This window comes from Panicum hallii, chromosome 3, assembly GCF_002211085.1.
Source record: "Panicum hallii strain FIL2 chromosome 3, PHallii_v3.1, whole genome shotgun sequence".
NCBI classification, from domain to species: Eukaryota; Viridiplantae; Streptophyta; class Magnoliopsida; order Poales; family Poaceae; genus Panicum; species Panicum hallii.
The window spans coordinates 20530153-20549721 of record NC_038044.1 but is presented as its reverse complement, the minus strand read 5'-3'; the positions used below and the strand labels follow the sequence as shown (position 1 = coordinate 20549721).

At 42.8% G+C, this 19569-nt stretch overlaps 1 long non-coding RNA gene across 5 annotated transcripts; it reads right to left on the bottom strand.

The window, feature by feature from the left end:
* Positions 1–3882: 3882 nt before the first annotated feature.
* On the bottom strand, positions 3883–13493 carry LOC112887916. 5 transcript variants are annotated; one of them, XR_003227643.1, is made up of 3 exons: positions 13402–13493; positions 11821–11880; positions 3883–6365 (listed from the first exon to the last, which is right to left on the bottom strand). It is a non-coding gene; the product is annotated as an uncharacterized LOC112887916 (long non-coding RNA). The 5 variants fall into 5 exon arrangements; XR_003227646.1 differs by lacking the exons at positions 11821–11880; positions 13402–13493 and adding exons at positions 8123–8261; positions 8505–8532; XR_003227647.1 differs by lacking the exon at positions 11821–11880 and having other exon boundaries at positions 13402–13468.
* Positions 13494–19569: the final 6076 nt, after the last annotated feature.

The window sequence follows — 19569 nt, the reverse complement described above, 5'->3', positions numbered from 1 at the left end:
CGTGGTGGCTCGTGGCGACTGGCGCCTGGGTGTAGATCTGCGCAGCTTGCGGGGCCGCGGCGGCCGGCGGCGCAGCAAGCGTGCCGGCAGCGTGGCTTGCGGTGGCCGACGCGGCCAGCAAGCGCAGCAAGTAGGCCGGCGGGGGAAGATAAGGGAGGGCGACGGGGGAGAGAAGGGAGGGGTGACGCAGCGGGAGAGGAGGGGAGGGAACAGGGAGGAGAGGGAAGGACCCGAGATAGAGAAGGAACCGGGTGATGCAGTGGCTACGACGGCGCGTGGTTGGCGGAGGCTGAGAGGACGCCGATTAGTGACATGGATGCCGCTGGATGCTACCGGATCGAGAAGCACGGGCGATCTCATGATGGGGCTGATTTTTAAGGCGGGTGGTGGCACACCCGCCCCTGGAAATGATCTAGAAATAAATTTTTAGTGTGGGTGACGCCACTGCCTATCCTTAAAAATATTTTTCTATTTTATTCTAAAAATTCGTTTAAATATTTAAATATAAAGAACAAATTAAAAAAGTGAAACTTTTATACTATAGTTATTATGAACTATAGATACAGAAAGAAAAATGCCAAATATATTTCAACGTATATAAAGGGTTAAGATTGTTGGAACTTAAAAATATAACTTGAGTTGTATAAGATACTATATAGTCTCACCCGTATGTAGAGCACAACTGGTAATGATCTTGCGATCCTAAATAGTATTAAATAAATAATGTATAAAATACAAAAATTTAGATCTTATTATTACAACTTTGATATGGAACTAATCTATATACGAGGTTGTTTGAAAACAAATCAAAACTAGTAGATTTTGAAACTAGAGAACTTATAATAATTTTTTAGACTACTAAATGATCTTAAATGAAAATGTTATCAACTACAAAATTGTAGATGTCATCAAGCTCCTATTTTGGTATAAAGTTTATCTTCATCCGAGATGATATGAAAAAGTTATGAATTTTTTTAAGTGACACCATTCGTAGGGGCGGGCGGGTCGTATCATCACCTGCCCCTAGAAATAGGCGAGTGACCCCCATCACCCACCCTTAAAAATTAATTTTTAGAGCCGGATGATGGCTTCACCCGTCCCTAAAAATGGTGACAATTTTTAGGTGCGGGTCGGTTGCTAGGGTAGCCCCGCTTACTTTATAGGAACGGATTATATTTTGATCCATCTCTAGAAAAAAGAAGGTGTTGCTGCAAATCATTTTTTTCTTCGAGAAACGATGCAAATGCAATCACTCACGTATATGAAAGCAGACTCAACCTTTACAAACAGATGCGGTGCACTTTTTATTTAGTGATGGTAAAGTGCCTCAATTTTTAGCAAGGTTGTAAATAGCCGGCTATTGCTCTACTATACCTCCGCTATTGCTTTTTCAGAGGCACGGCGCTATGATATCACCAATTGTTCTGCTAGTGCTGCTAACATGCTTTAGCACCGCTAAACACCGCTATTTGGCATAGCCGCTAAATCTTTTTATAACCGCTAATCTTATTTTCCAGTACGGATAGCGATGATACATTATTTCCTTCCGTGGAAGGCCCGTAAGCATATTAGTGTATTAAATATGATGCTGCCCGCTTAAAGTCCTAACTATATTCCAGGTTATTAAGTAAGAGACATGAAGACTTATACTTATAAGCCCAAAATATATATTCCTAAAAGTTGCTTAATTCTAAGTTTGCATCCATAATTAATTGAAAATTTTTATATTTCTGCAAAACCGCTAAATGAAATAGCTGCCGCTGTATCCCGTTAGAGCTGTCTACAACCTCTAGAGGAGTCTGTCGCTAAATATTATAGCCCGCTATTTTCAACCTTAATTTTTAGCTTAGATAATCTAAGCGCTGGACCCTAAAAAGGGCTGGGCTCTAATCTTATACAATTTTAAGCTAAAAATATTAAGGACCAAAGTTGGATTGTGAAGAGAGCATTAGGGGCCGATCCGTTACCACCCCTACCCTTATTAGCTCTATATATGAGCATCTATGGAAGACCAGACCAATAAATTTTAAGATTGACAAAGCAACCACATATGCCTTGAACATGTTGCTTACTACTAAAAGCAATTAGTCATAAGTATAGACATCCATACTGAGTTGGAGACTCAAACCCCTGTTTCGCCATGACAAATCTAACCAACGGATTTGCGTCCAGTTTGCCAATAGCCTCATCTTGATTATGTATTTCTATTTTCTTAGACAAACCGAATCAACTAACCCCGCCAACTACCTTTGCTAATTTTCATCTCTAGCTTTGTGACATCATAGAAGAAATAATGGTCTGCATTTGATTCGTCCATTGGCACCTTACTTAGGTCTCATGTGGAAACAGGATACCCTCCCCAATCAACACGTATGGGAGGAACTGAAGAGAAAAGCAGTTCATTTTATACTCTAAACCATACGTAATAATGGGATGGAATGGTTTTGTCCAAAAAAAATATATTTACAGGGTGCATTTGCCCCAAACATGCCTCTCCTATTTCTCACATATATAACTAAAAATAAAGCCATCCACCAACCATAACAAGTCAATTCCTTATGTCAACTAGGTGTCTAATTATCAATATTAGGCGAGTACCCCGGATGTTGTTGCGGGAATTCCAAAGATGGTTTTGCATATATGGGTCTTTGAAACTAGATAAAAGTGAAAGTATACTGTTTTGATCATATCGGATAAATTATCACTTGGATAGCTATAAATTGTTGTGAAAGCAGCCAAGACGTTAAGTGAAACCTGGATAAGAGCATAATAGATAGCACAGAGCAGAAGACACACGCAATAGAGCTCCAACCTGATGCTACTATATGATATATATTAAGAAATAGACTATTAGTAGTCAAGCCGCAGAATAACTTCAGAGATGCAAACTTTTTATGAATTATGTCAAGATCATATACCATATTGTTTTATGATCAGAAACCAGTGTTCGCCTACACAGGCTACATACACGGCGTGTAAACGTCACTCCATGGGTAGACGTGCAGTTTAGGCTATAAACGGTATATTAAACGTTACACGGTATTACACGGGTTGCACGGTGTGTATACAGGCTAAACGGGCTACATGGTACAGAAAAAACATTCTAAACGGGTAAGTAGCGTACTATTTAGGACAGAGAACACATCGCTTAAAGGTTTTGTTTAAAAATTCAATTTTAATTTACGCTAAAGTGAATGCAAAACACTACAATAGTCATTCTCACTTCAAATTATTTTTTAACTTGTTATTATTATTGTTAGTTTTAAGCATATATACATGTTACTATACTTATATTTGTTAATATAGTACAAAACGTGTAATACCGTGTACACAGTATGTACATGATCTACACGCTACACAGATCCACACCGACCGTTTAGCGTTTACCGTTTAGGTGAACATTGTCAGAAACTGTGAGCAAAGTGCATTTTGGATCATTAGATATTGCAAATCTCAAATGTCTTCTCTAATTATAACTAAAATTGCTACTGCACAGGTCAAAGAAGAGGCATCCTGTAAATAAAGGCCTTAAATTTCATCAGTGAACAAAATTGTCAAAACCAAAGCTCTTATTTTCAGCAACCGTGAATTAAAATACAAAAGGACCCAAGATTAGTTTAAGATTGAAACGACAGCAACCTTTTAGAGATGATAACCATGCATGATTATTGGGTCGTAAAAGCTCGAACCAAAACCTGTGAACACATTGGCAAAGGCAAAAATATAGATCTCAACTGCGGTCACCAAGGAATGAAGCAAAGGATGACTTTAGTGCTCAGAAGACTACTGCTGACTATAAGTTTGAACATTGTGAACTACGGATGCACTCAATTAAGAAAGAACAAAAGTATTGACAAACATTGGATAAACAACTAAAGGAGATGCAAATTGATGGAAAGCTTACCAGTTAATTTGTTCAGTGTGGACCTATGGAAGGAAACATAGCAGATTTTGGAAGCATACAAAAATTAGTGACCCAATTTTCTTAATTTACAGAAGTTGGCAAATAAAAAACCTACAGCCAGACTGATGCCTGTACAGGAGATGGAAAGACTTGAGCGCGGATAATGAATGAACGAACATGATTGAACTTGGGCTTAAAACTGGATGGACATAATCTTGTAGATGATGTGGCTCAATGTGGAAACAATAAATGAGGTTTAGTGGGCTCCGTTTATATATGGTATACAGATTCGCATTTGATTTGTTGACCACAATAACCTTATATGGGCATATACCTTGTCTAATTTTCTTGCCACCATTCTTCTGCTAGCTTCTCCATTCTTGTTGAAATTATGCTTTCAGTTGCACATAAAGAAAATGTTAAAAGATAGTAATGGAATAAAATTATCCTGGCCCCTGCATCACAAGAAAATATATGAAGCTTTCCATTGTTACAATGTGACGTCCAGCAGGATGAGAAATTAGCCCAAAAACATTTCAAACTGATAGAAAGATGAATTGGGCTGGACCCAACCTTGAGCGAATGATTTTAGGCCTGGAAGGGGCACGCCTATATAACCCCAATCATAGCCTCTAATAAACTGGGCTTTTAGACTATTTTAGATCCCCAAACAAGACTTCAAATGCAACACGCTTGCTATCTATATATGCATCCTTGTTATAAAACAAATCTGATGCTTAATGTGTAGTATTATTAGTACACCATGTTGTCAAAGGTCAGTACATGGTAGTGTACTTCAATGGTTGGCTAAGTCTGAACTCCATTGTGCTGCTGGTAAAAAAAGCAGGTGGTTATTTGTGGTGAGCTTCTCCGTCACTGGGTGCCCGAAAGTAGAGACACAAGGGCTAGTGCTCGGTTGGAAGAGGAGCTCGCCATATATGAGATTGTAGAGCGGCTCTATTACCATGTAAACTGGACGGCTGTTGGTTTCTAATCCCATGCCGGCTGGGTTCGGAATGATGCCCAACCTGCATATTTGGATCTCAACTCCATCAAAATAGAGGGAGACATTCCAGAGGATTTGTTCCATTCATCAAGCCTCCAGTACCTGATTTATTCTTAAGATTCATCAAGGCGAACTTGGAATGTGTCTAGATACATCTGGCAGTCACCAGAGCTTTAAGGGGAGGATCAAACGTGGAGATAGAGGGGCTCATGCCCCTCTACCTGATAGAGCTCCATAGAGAAAAGAGATCAAGAAGAGCTATGGAGACATCCATCACACGAGATTGCAGAATTTAATGTTGCAAGAGAACAATCTAACAAGGCGGGATTCCATATGGTCTGTTTGCCCCGCTTGCTATTATTGTCGTCGACCTATTGTTGAATAAGCTCAGCAGCGTTCTTCCTCCTGAATAACTAGCATTGATAAAGTCATCAGTTCAGCCTTGTTGATTGTTCAACAGCAGGATAGCTTGTTGCAATGCAATATATGAAAATACATAGGTGCATTTTGTATGTTGCTAGTGGCATTAAAATCTGAAACATGCCTATTATTTATCATAGCCTCTTGTATGTGATTATTGTTTTTAGATTCATAATTTGAATAGCTAAAATAACTATCTGAATAATCCATAGCGGAGGCAATATGTTCACTACCAAGTAGGTCTAGAAACATGCTACAATAATTCCTTAAATAAGGCCTTTTAAACTTGGCAGAGCTTTTCCAACATGACAAGCATATAATGAATATCTCAACCTGCAGGCAGATTTGGACAGGCTCAGAGAACATATGGTCCTGATGATTCGTGGAATTACATATGGGGATCACCTAAATATATGCTGATCAGAAATTGTATAAATTCAATTTCAGTGCTATACATCCACCTTTGTCCTTGAAATGGATTTGAAAAAGCAAGTGCGTGCCCAAATTAAAGTTCTTTGCTTGGCTTTTACTTGATGATCGTTTGAACACCAAAAACATTCTAAGGAGAAATACCTGTCTACAACCAGGCTGTAACTGTGTATTATCCGCTGAAACTGTTCGAGAAATATCCATTTTTCCTTAGAATGCTCCACAAGTATATCATACTGGTTCACAAATGGGATACAATATTATTACAGGTTCCAAGAGGTTAAAGAATCATTGCAATTTCCTTTCTTAATGGAAGTTTTTATTATTGTTGATTAGTTGTGTTTGTCTCTTAACACTCAAAGCAGCCATCTTAAGCATCAAAAAGAGAAGCCACTCACGTAAAAAAGGGTAAGAGGGAAAGGGAATGACATGAAGAAAATGAATTTTAATTGAAGCTTGATATGTGATATGAGAACCTGAATCCTAACCAACTGTGGAGGGATAACCAAAATGCATGCTTCAAAACTCGGTGAGTGGTCTGCACCTCATTTGCTCTTTAGATACTTGTGCACAAGTATTCCTCTCCTGATACTAAAGATAGAAATACTACAAAAAGAAGCGACAACAATTAGAAGTATTTCATTCAGAGATCCATATTTAGCATCAAATAAAGGAACACACTTCCACATGGAAAAAGAGTAGAGGGAGCAAACGAAAAACAGGGGTTAAAAAACGAGAAATTTTTGGAATAAAGTAAAATGGGTTTCCTTTATATTATGCAATTGGAACGAGCATGGAGATCCAAAATGCATACTTCAAAAATCAGCAAGCAGCTCCTATCTATGAGTGATTGTGTCTATATCTAATACTTATGGCACGAACACTACAAAAGGATGTAACAACATTTGGATGCATTCAATGCAATGAAGCCACCTCAAGCATTCGATGATGTTATAATCTTTTTAACCGAAGGAAACTATGTGTATTTTCAATTTAGAAATGGGATCAAGGATAGGGTAAATATAAGTGCTTCCCTTGTTTGCTCTTTATATAGATCCCAAACAACCCCCTCCTGAACACCCCCCCCCCCCCCCCTATGCGCAAGTGTGTTCGTCTGCTGACTCTAAAGGTAGTGATACTACAAAGGAAGCAACAACACTTGGGAAGTGTTTCATTCAGAGCATCCACCTTTAGCATCAAACAGAGGAACACACTTGCACATGGAAAAAAGTAAGGGGTAACGAGCAACAGAGATGAGTTAAAAATATTTTGGAATGAAGTAAATATGTGTTCCAGAATACATGCTCCAAAAGTCAGCAAGTAGTTTGTTACCTCATTTTGATTTTCATTCTGTAATGCCACTTTCCCTTTATATGTGTGATTGTGTTTGTCTCTTAACACTTAAAGCTGGAATGCTATAAAAGGAAGCAACAACACTTCAGATGTGTTCAATCTAAAGCAGCCGCCACAAGCATAAAAAAGAGGAACACACTTTCACATAGAAAATGGTAAGTGGGAAAGGGATTGGTGTAAAGAAAATGTTTTTTAGTTTAACCATAATATGTGCTATGAAAATTGCAATTTAATTAACTGTAGAAGGATATCCAAAATGCATGCTTCAATACTCAGTATGTGGTTTCCTAACTCATTTGCTCTTTGGACATCCTACTTCATTGTCTGCGTGCGAGTGTGTTCATCACTTGAAGCTAAAGATAGAAATATTACAAAAGGAAACAACAACAATTAGGAGTTTTTTATTGAGAGCATCCACCTTTAGTGTCAATAGAGGAACACTTGTGTGCTGAAAGAGAGTAGGGGAGAGCAAGCAAAGACGGGAGTTAAAACAATGGGAAATTTTTAGAATGAGGTAAAATATGTTTCCTATATATTCTGCATTTCAAACGAGCATGAAGATAAAAAATGCATGCTTCAAAAGTCGGAAAGCGGTTACCTAGCTCATTTTCTCTTTCCTTCTTTCTCTTCCCCTATCTATGGGTGATTGTGTCTGTCTCTTAATGCTTCAGGCAGGAATACTACAAAAGTATGATGTGTTCGATCCATTGAAACCACCTAACAATCCCCATCCCCTTCCCTAAACCACAATCCCACCCATGCTTTTCTGTGTGCGAGTGTGTTCGTCTCTTGACGCTCGAGGTCAGAATACTACAAAAGCAAGCAACAATACATGGAAAGTGTTTCATTTGGAGCATTCACCTTTAGCGTCAAACAGAGTAGCACACTTGCACACAAAAAAGAGCAGTAGGCAGTGCGGGAAAGAGATGAGTTAGAAAAATGAGACCATTTTGGAATGAAGTAAATATGCATTCCAAAATTGCTTGCTTCAAAAGTCAGAAAGTAGTTACCTTCCTCATTTTCTGTTTTCTAATCTTTCCATGTTTGTGTGAGATTATGTTTGTCTCTTATAGGAAGCAATACTTGTCTTATTTATAGAAACCCCAACTCCTCTTCTGATCTGTCCACGTGCATATTCATCTTTTATCCCTAAATATAGGAATAATATAAGGAGCAACAACATTTGCAAAGTGCTCCATTTGGAGCATCCACTTTCAACGTCAAACATCAGATGTGCAAATGGAAAAGTGTAGAAGACTGACGAGCGAGAGGGAGAGGCTATGAAATGAGTTTTTTTAATTAAGTAAAATGCATCTATCTTGTAAATTCTAGGACCAAGGTTAGGGAGATAACCAACATGCATGCTTTAAAAGTCATAAACGAATTGCCTACCTCATTCTCCTCCCTTTCCAACATTTCCTGTATGTGAGTGAGTGTGTTATCTCTTCACATTTAAAGTAGGGATATTACAAAAAGAAGAAATTAGGGAGATAACAAAAATGCATAATTCAATACTCAATTCACAAGCCCTCAGGGAGAAACCATGGTGCTCGCACTGGACTGGGCACTGATGGCGTACAACAATGGCAGTAATAGTTTGAAAGCATGAGCCATGCTACCAAAGATGCTCTTGCTAGTGCACCTATGTTTGAGCATCCTTAAAAGTTGGAAGAACCATGCCAAGGACTGAAACCCACATGCAAAAAGTGCATATTCAAGCTCCAACAAGTTGTATGTGATTGACAATAGCACGCAGGATGTGCTAACGGGAGTTGGAGTTAGGACCAAGCATGCCCAACTGATCACATGTGTGCTCATACCAAGAATGATGACAATGGCCTACATGAAGTGAGCTTATCGAGGCCGCTTGCAAATTTTCAAACAACGTAACCTGTTGTGTTAACATATCATAGAATTGCCTCAACCCATTTGGCAGCTAGCTCTGCAGCTCAATATCCAATTGTATGTACTACTCGGCATCTACCTACAAAAATCCCCCAACTAACCAATCGACTTCACCAAACCTATTAGACTCCATACCTAGCGGTGGTAAAGGGCCTACAAATTTAACCTTGTAATTTTAAGGATCGGGATTAAAAAGGGTTCGGCTCATATTCTATATGTTTTTGAGCTAAGAATGATTAAAGGTTGAGTTGGATTGTGAAGGGGGCATAAGGGTCATGATCTATTACCATCCCTATCCATACCAGAAATCATGCTTCTTCCACCGAATCAGTCAACTCATTTTCCAAATCAAGCCTTCACCAAATCGGTTTGTCTTATTCCTAAATTCATCAACTCTTTCCCTAAATATGTTGGCCCCCTCTTCCTAGTTCTCTAGGACCAAAGCATCGAACGTATAAAGCTCCATAGTGATAGTGTTGCGGTTTCAAGTGACATGGTGAGACATGAAGCGGTGGTCAAGTTCAATGTTTTCAAATCGTTAAATTGAGTCCAGACACCGGGGCACCGACTAGATGACACTACTCAAGTTTGTTTGATTGCAGTAGCATGGCAGGGCTCAACTCCTAGGTGAGAAAAAGGATGGCTTGATCTATGAGACAAGTTCAATATGGTTGTCAAGGTTTCACATAGAGGCGCAAATTGGATGGGTGGCAATGCCAACATTGTGTAGTAGTTAGTCCCAAAGGTAACTAGAAGTTAATTCGGGAGATTTGGACTTGGACTTCATGTGAACCATTTAAAAACTTTTGAGGTCTAGAAACTAAACTTTTGGTCTTAGGGACCTAGGTGAAATAGTCAGGCGAGTTTAGGGATCATCACTATATTTTACTCTAAAATAAAATCCTTCCATTTAATCAATGGAAGTCTTTGTATACACAGATAAGATCAATATGAAGCTAGGATAGCTTGGCTATATCCGACTTTGTACCTATTTGAACCATGTTGTGACTGAGCCAAATTGATGATGGATCATGCATATTTACACTGCATAACTTTAAACTGATAGCAAGTGTAAATTGACATGAAAAGCGATGGTTCTAGTTAGCAAGTACCACTTGCGTGTAATATAGACTTTCAGTAGCAATAATATCATGAGATGGATTATTTCAAAATGCCTATTCCTTTACAAATATGAACATAGGTGTCAACATCGGAACTGAAGAGTCCAACACTCTACCAACTGAAATATTGGTCCTTCAAGTGGATCAACGAAGGTTGTGATAGATTGACATTGACGCTTGGTCCGGGGCAATTAACCTTTTTCCATTATTACTGAGGGTGCATTCTCAAATGTTGTCATTCCGAAAACCTTGGACAAAACTGGTATTCAGGGCCCATAATTTATTGAAAAATTGACATTTTGTTGAGCTAGCATGCCATGCACACTGTTTAGGCCCACTTCGGACGTTGTGCTAAAGGAAAAATGTCCCTTTTTATGCCCCTACCCTCTCATTCTTCCCTTTCTTATCCTTCCTCCTTTCAAGTCACTTTGAGAGCTCCTCCATGGTTGATGTCAGTGCTCCACCAATGTCATGGCTGGCTACTTACCACTCCCACATTCAATCATCCTCCTGCCTACTACCTTTGCAACCACATGCACCGTGCTATGAAGTACGACCATGTGCCCCCATAGGGAAGTCACGGGGTTATTGTGTTCCCAAAGGCAAAGTGCGATGGTGACGACGTTGCGGAGAGATTTCCAAGCTCAATCTCGTCTAGAAGGTCCTCTGTGTGACCACCACTTTGGAGAGATCCGTTTGGATTTCTTTTCGCGGAGCAACACATCATTCTGTATTATCCGCTCGAAATATGAGGCCTAGGAGCTCCATTCACGGCAGAGGGAGCAGACTTTTAGCGACAACATTATTGGGGGTCACCTGCATAAGAACGGGCAGTCTGTGCCAGCTTCACTTGGATAGCTCAACGATGCTACAGTTTGCGATAGCAGCACATACATGAAGCAGGGGCAAGAGTAGTTAACTAGAGGGACAGATGCAACGAAAATAGGAATGTAGAAATATACTATTATTTCTTGTTCTTGATCGTATTGATCTAGTACATAAATAAGATATGCTAGCACCAGCCAATTCTATTATGAGTTTGACTCAAAACTCTGCAGAATTATCTAACTTCAGCCAAAATCTACTAAATAATTGACTCTCAGACCAAATGCAACTCATAGATAACTCAAAGCCAAAATCCTAGCTCATTTGATTGTAGTCCTCTAGTCTTGCAACCTATGCTAATGCCAGTTCCTTAACGTGGTTCTTCGCACTTTATTGTGTCTGATTTAGATGGTTATGACAAAACTGAGTATTTATCCAATTGACCAACTTTTAGTAACTGTTTTTTCACTTTGGCTTCAAAAAAGATTATTTGAAGTAGCTATAATATCAAAAGTAAGCAACTACAATGAAAATACAAGTTAGTTTTTCCAAGTTTTTCTAATTGTACTAGTACCAGTAGTGACACCTAGAACTAGAATGAGAATCATGGTAAAGTTGTTGAACCAAGCATAATGAAAATTATCAACTTAGAAGCACTAAGGACAAAGCAATCTCTTTTAACTAAATAATATCTACAAGAAAGCTAAAGGAAATTCCTTGAGTGTATACAAACAAGCAAAGAGAATTTTGCAGATGATTTAACTGATCATTTTATGGTAAATAACATTTTAGCATCATGTGATTGGGTACATTAATAATAAAAATAAGTTTTATCAAAAAGAAGGATCTTGACTCACATTGTGTTATCCAATAATTACTCTGGACAAATGGAATAATATTATGCTTCTCCTCTTTCCCTGAGAACCATCAATATAGATAGACCCGAAGTAAGAAAAAGAATGACACCAAAGGGATTCATGCGTAAGATGAGAGAATATGTAAGGCTTCACAAATATGTGATGGAGAAATGCAAAAAAGTTATCTAAATGAATAAATTGTGGCCATCCTCAACACACAAGCAATGGTGTATAGGCCTCACCAAGCAACAACACAGTAGCTAGTCCCACAATACCACAATACTGTCCAACTAAAACTCTAAAGAAAATAAAAACAATATTCCAGATATCAAATGCGAAGGTGCAAATGCCATGGAACAAAGACGTGTGTTTCACCCGCAACAACGCATGAGCATATTTCCTAGGCAATGTTAAAAGTGGAAAAAAGATCGCATGTTCTCTATAACACCACAAAGAGATTAGTTTCAAGGTTCACATAACATTATCAAATTAGAAGTTCAGTTAAATCGTCCTATTGCCAAATCGAGAAATTTAAATTTCGCTAAATGAACATTCTGAATTTTAGAGTTATGATTTAGTGTAGATACTAGGTATTTGCTTATAACTCACAACTGAGCAACTATCAAAGCAGAGCTCGACCTAGATCATATTTGGGAGGTCCCTGGTTCCACTCCTCAGTGTCACCTCCGTATCCATATGCTTCTTATTACAACAACAGTCCCCATTCGAAAATTGAAGAAATATGGAAAAATAAACAAAATAGCCAAGAAACAAAAACATGTGATTCAATCCTAGAACCATGAACACAAAGATCTACCAGTTTATCACAAGGGAGATGCCTTCTTTGGACTTAGAAGGGTTTGCTATCTCATTTTATTTGTTTAAATTTTAGAAAAACATCTACCATGGTAATACTTTGGACAAGATTACTTTCAAAATTTTTAAAATATGGAAATTTAGGTCGCATAGCCCACAAGGAAAAAAAACAAGATCCAGGTAGAAATATGCAGCTGGGTGTTTTCTGGCAATATAGCACATAGGCTGTTGTTCCCTAGCGAGAAAGCATATAGGTTGTCGACAAAACCATTACTGAATGTGACTGCGTCGGTAAAGCATATAAAAAACTATAAAATGGAGAAATAACAGCACCCTGTTGGATGATCCTCTCAAAGCAACGTTCACCAAGTATCAAAAAAAAAACAACGTTCACCCTACGCAATGTATCATGTATGACAACCCCAGACCAGGTCGATGATGCGGACCAGACCAGAGCGAAGCGTCGGTTCAGTAAACAATTCGAGCCTACGGCTTTCCCCGTGGAAGACATGCGAGAAACATAACAGAGACCAAAGCCCAACAGATTACAGTTGAACTGTATCCTACTCGCGAGAGAGCGCTAGAGCAGAATTCAGCGCCAGGGGGGAGAAACACATTCCCGAGCATCCATCGATTTTGGATTCCCCCAGACCCCAAGCACGGAACAGAACAAAGCACGAGCGTATAGGCCGCGCCAGGAAGATTTCCACAGCATTTGGACGCGGGGGGGTGGGGGGTTTGTTGGATGGGATCGGGGACGCAAACCTGCTCGACGTCGCGCCCCACGGGCAGGAAAGGCCATCCGGAGGCACGCGCCCCGCATCGCCGTCGCCCCCCCCCCCCCCCCCAACGCACCAATGGCGCCAGGGGAAGCGGGGTACCCCCCCCCCCCCGTCGCCTCGATTCAAACCCCGTCCCCGTCGTCCCACCGCGCGATGACGGAGCCCTTCCGCCCCCGTCATCCCACCGCGCAACGGAGGCCTTCCGACCCACACTGCCCACCGGGCGCGCGCGGCTCCGGGTCGCCAGGCGACGCGGGGGGAGGAGGCGCGGAGTCCCGCGGCTGAGGCACGCACCGCCCGAGAGCGGCTGGGGTTTCGGCGTGGCGTGGATCGGGGTTGCGGGATCCTAGCGCGGAGAGGGAAGAGGAGAGGGATTTGGAGACGGAGCGGCGAACGAGCGAGCGAGAGGAACACGAGGAGGAGCAGGGGGTGGGGGGAGGGAGGGAGGGGGGAGGAGCCGCGAGACCGCGAGGGCGGGGAGGCGAGGGGCTTTCAATCTCGTGGCCTTTTTTGGCCCGTTGCGGCAGTTTGTTTCCGCCTACGCGCGGCGCGTGACACCGTGGAGTGCAGAGGCAAAGCCTCTTCCGTGATGGCGAGGCTGACGGGCTTGTGCTTGCCAGTACTGCTTGTGCTTGTCAGTTGGCACCGACAGGAGACAGCAGCAGGCGGCGGTGAACGACGATGAGACGCATTTTTAACAAAGGCCGTGTTTAGTTCCGGACGTGTAAAGGCAAAAATATTTTTTGCAAAGAAATCTTACCAATTTGAAGTACTAAATAAAGTCTATTTATAAAACTTTTTGCATGGATGGGTGGTAAATCGCGAGACGAATCTAATGATGCTAATTAATCCATAATTAAGCAATAATTAGCGGATGGTTACTGTAGCATCACTGTTGCAAATCGTAGATTAAGTATGCTCATTAGATTCGTCTCGCGATTTACAGCTCATCCATGCAAAAAAGTTTTATAAATAGACTTTATTTAGTACTTCAAATTAGCAAGATTCCTTTGAAAATTTTGCGTTTACGGATTTTTTGCGTTTACGGGGTGGAAACTAAACAGGGCCAAACTCTGCGTTCGCTTGTAATCCGCTTCTACAGCCAAAAGCAGCTATAGGGTGTACTGTATAGGTACAGGGTGTGTTCGTTTCCTGGTCTAAAGTTTAGAGGTGTCACATCAAAGAGAATCTTATCATTTAGAAGTATTAAATAAAGTCTATTACAAAACTAATTGCAGAACTTCAGGGCTAATTCGCGAGACGAATCTAATGAGATATATTAGTCCATGATTAGCGGATGATTACTATAGCATCACTGTAGCAAATTATGGATTAATTAGGCTCATTAAATTTGTCTCGCGAATTAGCACCTATATGTGCAAAAAGTTTTATAAACAGATTTTATTTAATACTTCTAAATAGCAAGATTCTCTTTAATGTGACGGGTCTAAACTTTAGAGGGGAGGAAACGAACACATCCATAGAGAACCCGGGGCAAAGCCAAACAAAAACCGGCCATCATCAACAAAAAAATAGAGAGAAAGAGAGTGAAAGATGGACTACGCTTGTGTTTGTGGGTGACCACTGACCACTGGATCGGACGCACACTAATACTACATAACACAATATTAGTTTCGTTTGGGAAACCCGAAATAATTGGCAAGTACAACCAATCCTTGCTGTCCGCAGGAATGGGACTCAAAACATCATGGCTCGCGTATAGTTTCCTTACCACCTCATCTACACAGCATATGACTTTGCTTTTAAACTGAATCGTGAAGAACACTTTAGTCCCAGTTGGGGTTACCAACCGGGACTAAATAATCCATTAGTCCCGGTCGGACCCTCCAACCGGGACTAAAGAGTTAGTGTCACCATCTGAGACTAAAGTTGGACTTTTAGTCTCGGTTGGTGGCTCCAACCGGGACTGAAGGTCCCTCCGCTTCCCTAATTGTTGGATTCGGGACTAACGCTTTCATTAGTCTTGGGTATAGTTGGCCGTTCGGGCCACCCCGGCACGGCACAGCACAAGACCGACTCAGCCCGGCCCGATTGGCCCGATTACTTATTCGTACCGGGCCGGGCCGGCCCACGTGCTAAGGCGTCGGCCCAGGCATGGCACGAAGAGCTGTTATCCATGTCGGGCGTACCGGCCTAGGGCCAGGCATCCTATCCACCACTTCATCTTCACGGAATTTAACCAACTTTTCCAATTTCACAAGTAAAAATTTGAAACATTAACACATTCAAACATACACATGCTGACATACACATAGATAGAAACATACACATTCAAACATTCAAACATATACATCCAAACATTGACACATACACATTAACAAGAACAACATATATTAACTTGAGCTGTTTTATTTGCTGCCTCACTAAAAACTTTTATAGGTGAAACCTCACACCTTGTGAGGACAAAACCCTACAAAGAAAAAAAAGTACAACCAGTTCTAAATTATTCAGTTACATAAGTTCAAGTTCAAGTTCAAGTTCTGGACCACATGATGCCAGCACACCACACTACACAGATTGTTCATTAAGAAACAGGTTCTGAAAAGAGTCTTCAAGTTCTTAATCCTCCACGACACGCTGAAGTCTTGCATCTCCTAGCTCCCAATCCTTCACCAGAGCCAGCATCTCCACCATCTCAGAGCCCAAACGCCGTCGCCGTTCCTCGATGATTTTGCGAGTCGTACTAAAAGCATATTCTGGTGATATTGTAGAAACAGGCACAGTCATAAAATCTCTAGCTAGAATTGAAAGAACAAGATATGATAGTTTATGCTCATGCCACCAGTTCAAAATGTTGAATTCATCGTCGTACTAGTTAACAGTATCACTATCTAGGTATGTAGAAAGTTCAGAAGCAGACATGACAAAATCTAGGATTATGAGCAGTAGTACTGCACTCTTCAAAAGCATCAGTTTCACCAATATATAAAGGCAGGTCAAGGCGTGCAATGAACCTACACAATTGAGTACGAGCAACATCAGGGCTATAATCCCAAGTGTGAATAGAGCAATCAGGATTAAACTTAAGCTGAGATTGAGCCATGGCAGAATGATGTTTCAAAATATGGCGTATAGAAATGTGCCTAATCAAGTGGCCAGTACTATGGGTGAATTTACCAATGAAAGCCTTCTTACAGTGCCTACATTTAGCACCAGTTCGACATTCCTTACCGTCGATTACCTCATAGATCTCCTCGAAGTCTTTCCAAACCTTAGAGGTGGACGCGCTGCTCTTCCTGGAAGCGCCACTGCCACTAGCAGCGCCAGTGCTCACACTCTAAGACCCGTCGTGCCCCTGAGGAAGTCACTGGACGTCTGCGTCGAGGTCGATGGCCACATTGCTGCCAAACAACTCTGCATCCACAGCCAGGTCATCCTCATCATCTCCGCGAAGACCCATCACCCGCAACTTATAGTTGTGAGACGTAGGGTCGTCGCCATCGGCCATCGCCAGCCTCCGTCCCTCCACAGCCTGCGCAAGAAACCAGTGAAGCAGAGAAAGAAACAAGTTAGTAACAAAAAGGGAAAGAAAAGAGGAAGGCGAGCAGAGGAGGACACCGGAATTACCTTTGGCCGGAGCATCGGAGTTGTCGTCAATGACCTCACCGGAGACTAGGAAGGGAGAGGGGGATTGGAGAAGAGGAAGGCGAAGAAGGTTGAGAAGCAACAAAACAAGGGAGGAGGAGCAGATCTAATGGCGAGCAGAGGAGCACCGGAGGCCAGCTAGCAGAGAAGGCAACCAGACATGGCACTGCTGGCTCACGTCACCGCCGCTCGGCCTTCCCCGCCTTCCCCTTCTTCAATCCTCGACACCGGCCACAGGAGATGAAGGAGAAGGGCTGCCGGCATCGGATTTGGCAGCACGTGAGGCGAGGAGGACCACCGAGGATTTAAATCCAGCGAGCAAAGGAGCCGAGGAGGCCGGCGAGTAGAAGAAGCAACCAGCCCTGCCACCGCTGGGCGCTGGCTCACGCCGCCACCGCTCGGCCTTCCCCACGGCCCTGCCTTCCCATTCTTCAATCCCCATCACCGGCGAAAGGGGAGGGAGGTGAGCGGTTGCAGGCGTCGGATTTGGCCAAGCCACTGCTCTAGAGGCTCTAGGGAGACAAGGAGGACCGCATAATAGCTAGATCCGGCGAGCAGAGGGGAGGAGAAGGGAGGGGGAACACCGGATCTAGCGAGGAGAGGCGGATGAGGCGAGGGGAGCGGTGGATCTACGCCGGCGATGGCGGAGATGCTAGGGTTTGGGGGAGGCGCACGTGGGGAGCGTGAGGGGCGAGGAGGCGGCTGGCGAGGCGAGTGGGAGGGCTGGAGAGGAGAGGCGAGGCTAGGGTTTGGGGGACGGGCACCTCGCGTTATATATGTGGAGGCGTCGGGCTCTCGGGCTTTAGTAGGCCTCCGTGCCTGGGGCGGCCCACGTGCTTTGTTGGGCCGACGCCTAATCGTGCCGTGCCAGGCCGGCCCACGTGCCGAGGCGTCAGCCTAGGCACGGCACGAGGCGCATGCCGGGCCGGCCCAGGCCCGATTAATTCCGTGCCGGGCCAAAAAATCGGGCCATGGGCCGGCCCACAGGCCTCGGGGCGGATGGAAAACTATAGTCCCGGGTCCAACCCCAGCCGGAACTAAAGGGGTGGATAAAAGGTCTGTTTTGTACTAATGGCATGTGTAACAAAATATCTTTCCACCTCGCATCATGTTTGGAACGCTTTCCCATTTAGTCCTTGTTTAAGTTCTTTGGAAAATACTACAGTTTTGCAAATAACTTTGCTTTTGGAATGCTTAAGGCGTTGTTTGGATACAACAAGTTTTCTGTGGCTTTTAAAATTATATGGTATTATTAGGACTCTACTCTCTAGTCACTATCTATCTCGTTAAGGGCCTGTTCGGATCCAATGGAAAGAGAAAGAGAAAGTGCAAAACTTTTGCTCTTTTGCACTTTTTTTGCACTTTTAGATCCAAACACCCCAAAGTGCAAAAGGGCAAATGCTACCGTAATTTTGCTAATTATGGATTAATTAGGCTTAATAGATTCGTCTCGTCATTTAGTCCTCATCTATATAATTAGTTTTTTAATTAAACTATATTTAATACTTCTAATTAGCGTCCAAACATCTGATGTGACAGGAGCAAAAATTTTACCATTTGCCCTTTTGCCATTTGCCCTTGGATCCAAACAGCACCTAAGTTTTATTGGCTAGTCTCTAGGACTGCTACCGTAGACTATATGGTATTATTAAGGCTGTACTCTCTGGTCACTATCCCATTAAGTTTCATTGCGCTATTCTCTAGGCCTGTTACCCAGTACTGCTACTGCAGTCTCTACGAACACTATGCGTTGTTTAAGCGTAATATTCCCTCCGTCCCGGAAAGAACTAACTTTTTGCTTTTCGAGAGGTCAAACAATTTCAAATTTGATCAAATTTATATAAAAAACTAAAAATATTTATATCTTTAAATAGATTTAATATAAAAATATATTACATAATTAATCTAATAATACTTATTTTCTAACTTAAAACATACCAACCAGTAAGGCATGGTAGGGACTAGTATAGTTGTACATCGGGCCGGGCTGGCCTGGCCCGACTCCTACATGGGCTGTGCCAATGTATAAAATGACAGCCCGGTCCAGCACGCTTACACTAACGGGCCGTGCCGTGCTGCCCATCGGGCTGGCCTCTCGGCCCATGGCACGGCCCGTACACTCTTAAACGGGCCGTGCCAGCCCATTTAGCACGACAGCCCGTTAGACCCATTAGCCCATTACTCGGGGGACGCGGGGGGCCACCGGGGGGCGCGGGGGGCCGCCAGGGGGGCGCGGGGGGCCGCTGGGGGCCGGGGGGGGGGGCGCAGGTGGCCGGGCGTGCGGGTGCGCGGTGCGCCGCTGCAGGCTGGGGGGCAGGGGTGAGGCCGTGAGGGGGGGCGGGATTAGGTTAGGATTAGGGTTTTGGGGGAGTGGGGGGGCGCCGGTCGGGGTTTATATACGACACGGGTTTATTGGGTTGGGCCGTGCCTTATGGGCCGTGCTTTTTAATGGGCCGTGCCGCCTATCGGGCTGTGACGGGCCGCAATTAACCGGGCCGTGCCGTGCCGCCCATCGGGCTGTCTTCTCGGCACGGCCCGGCCTTTT